Source organism: Nematolebias whitei, chromosome 18 (assembly GCF_014905685.2).
Source record: "Nematolebias whitei isolate Nwh7 chromosome 18, NemWhi1, whole genome shotgun sequence".
Taxonomy (NCBI): domain Eukaryota; kingdom Metazoa; phylum Chordata; class Actinopteri; order Cyprinodontiformes; family Rivulidae; genus Nematolebias; species Nematolebias whitei.
The window spans coordinates 3,012,555-3,015,881 of NC_056515.1; positions in this window are offsets into that span (position 1 = coordinate 3,012,555).

Sequence of the window (3,327 nt, forward strand, 5' to 3'; positions counted from 1 at the left end):
AAGTATAAAGGTACAAGTATAAAGGTACAAGTATAAAGGTACAAGTACAGCTCATCATAGTTTGTCCTGGTAGTAGCCACAGGAGTGACATCAAAGAGAAGACTAACCAGGTTAAGTCAGGTCGTCTGGACACATTTTTCTTTATTGAAACGTTTAGTCTTTTATCCAAAAGACTTCTTCAGTCTGAGGAGCCACAACAAACTCATTCTGTGGATCAACCAGTTTCAGTTCAATAGGCTATATATACTCAATATATAATATATTCAATATATGCAGTGATGGCATAGTTACATTGAAAAAGTAACTTAGTTAAGTTACTGATTACTTGATTTGGAAAGTAACTAAGTGAGATTACAAGTTACTTTGTTACTTTTAGCAGCTGCTGACAACTCTCCACCACCTCAACATCAAAATTACATTGAGCTTTGTCAATAGTAACTTTAGTGAAAGTGCATTTTAATGAGAACATCAACAATGTATCTCCTGACATATAAAGTTAAACTTAAAAACTATTTCAGGAAAAAATACATATTAAAAAAACAAAACAGTCTTTCTTGACTTCATTAAACATAAATTCTTTTTATTAAAAAAAGTAGCCTTTCTTGACTTCAATATCATAAAGAAATACTTGCTTTATATAAAACAGTGTCTTTCTTGACTTTATTAAACAAATACTATTTTTACCAAAAATAAAAGTATTTCTTCACTTTGTTCAACATAATAAATACATAAAAAATACATAAATAAAAGCAATCTTTCAAAGTCAAAATCAAAGTTCTTTTAATTCAATTCAATTCAAAAATACTTTATTAATCCCAGAGGGAAATTATTTGTTGTTGTAACTCGTTATCCTCGTTATTAAGAGATGTTAATCAGCTGCTGTTGTTGTAGAAAACTGCCTCGTTGCCATGGTTACGCATCATATCAAATGTCCAAAACTAAAAAAGTTTCAGTAAAAATCCTTCCAGCTGCTCAGCATCTGATACCAGAGGAAACAAACATCCACAAAATGTGATTTACATCCAGAAAGAGAGGAATTAAAGTTTCCAACAGCAAAATCTCAGAATGAAAGTAGCAGAGCGTTGGTTACGTACTGTAACCCCAGATTCTATGAGTATAAGCGTAGCCCTTTAAGGCCTTCGCTTTAGTGGTTTATCCCGTTATGCAGAGCATAAGCACTGAAAAAATTAGTCCACGCCCACCTGCTGTGTGGGCCCCACCCGGTCCGTATAAATTACGTTAAGAGCGGGAAATCGGCTCCCAAAATAGCTTTTTTCTTCAGCCATTTAGGAGCCAGTGAGGCCCGACGCTTAAAGGGCTACGCTTATACTCATAGAATCTGGGGTTACAGTACGTAACCAACGTTCTATGTCGTATAAGCTTCGCCCTTTAAGGCCTTCGCTTTAGTGGGTAAAGGGCGAAGCCGATGTGGTCCTCGCCTCACTGGGTCCATTCGAACACAGTAAGAAGCGGAAGCTTGCCCAAAAAACGTCTTGTCACTCAGCTCCCCATGTGCATAAACTACGCATCGCGTAATTATGTGCCATGCACAGACGCATGTTGTGTAGCTATGCGTTCTGACAAAGCATGAATACCCCGGAAAACTTTCAACGAAAAGAGGGGGGGGGGGGGGCGGGGATGAACCAACTGGTTCATGGCTGAACAGTATAAACAGATTAATGTCCATAAATTGATTATAAATCAATTGAACTGATTGGTAACAATAATCATGAACTGATTAGTGACAATAGAACCAAAATCACAGACACGACTGTGACTGATAACAACATCTCACACTGTAATGCATGCAGACAGAAGTGAGCTTAAACAGAGTTCCATGAGAACAATAACATTCATTCTGTTAGAGCACTAAGGACAGAATGTGTCATGGAACGAGCCGTTACATCACGTAGGTAAAAGCGAATAAATGAGCAGGGTGTTGACCATGCAGCCGCAGTGCAAATGTCCTGCATTGACATACCATTATGCAGAGCAGTCGAAGATGCGATACCCCTGGTCGAGTGTGCTTAGAGGTTGACAGGAGGCTCTAAATCTGATGCTCTGTAGGCTTCAGAAAAGGCCTCACACAGCCAGTGTGACAAGCGCTGGATGGATAACGGCGACCTGCAGAAGCATCTCTATAATGCACAAACAATTGTTGAGTTTGAAACGCATTGCAGCTGTGCGCGTTATGTAACACGTCAACGCCCGCACCGGGCAGAGAAGATGAAAAGATGCTTCCTCTTCTGATCTGTGGGGGGAAAAAGACCCCTCCAACGATATCACTCTTGGTTTAAAAGAGCTCGTGATGTTTTAGGCATAAAACTGGGTTGGTCTTAAATCAGCTGAGCTGCCCGTCAGCCTAAATTCTAAGGCATGACGAAGCAACAGAGAGGGCAGATAATTACTTATCCTCTTAGCGGGTGTTAAAAACCAGCAGCAGGGCTGTTTAAAAAGACAAGAATTTAAATGAAACCTGATCCAAAGGCTCAATTGAAGCTTTGATCAGGGCTCGCAGGACCAGCGTTAAATCCCACTGTGGAGCAAGTGGACATGAAGCAGGCCTGTGTCTCTGAACATCTTTTAGAAAAACGCTTCATCAGCGGGTGATTAAAAGCTGTTCTGTCTCCGAAAAACCTTCGTGGCAGGAATAGATGGCTGCAACTGTACGTTAAAGCGTACTGAAAAACAACTCCCTATCCATCAGCTGTTGTAGAAAAACAACACGCCGCCTAAAAGGCATGAGGTGGCCTCTAAACCTTCTCTGTACACCAGCGCTGAAAAGCCGTCCCCTTTGATGTGTACAAAACTGTGGTAGATGCAGCACGTGAATCTTGAATTGTGCACACTATCTCCTGAGGGAGACCCATCCTCTAAGTGGGACCGCTCAGCGGTCAGACCCACAGGTGTTGACCTATTTCTGGGTAACTCTTGGTCGCTCCTCCTGCCTGAAGGAGAGCATCCTCCCTCCACGACAGTTCCACGGCGACCCGACAACAGACGTTGCAGGCCTGGGAACCATGGTGCGTTCACACGCCGGGAGCCACCAGGAGAGCTGTCAATCCCTCCTCCTGAACTCGGTTCAGGAACCGTAAAAAACAGAGGAGGTGGGGGAAAAGAAACGCGTATAAAAGCGTTTTGGGCCACCGGCTATGAGCAAATGCGTCCCCCCCCAGCGATGGATCGTCTCGCGGGCTCAGGGAAAACCATAGTTGACACTGAGCGTTCTTCTCGCGTCGCAAACAAGTCCACAGCTGCTTGCCAACTTCTGCTGCGTCTGAAAACATCAGGTCTGGATGGAGGGTCCGGCCCACGTCACGTGGACCG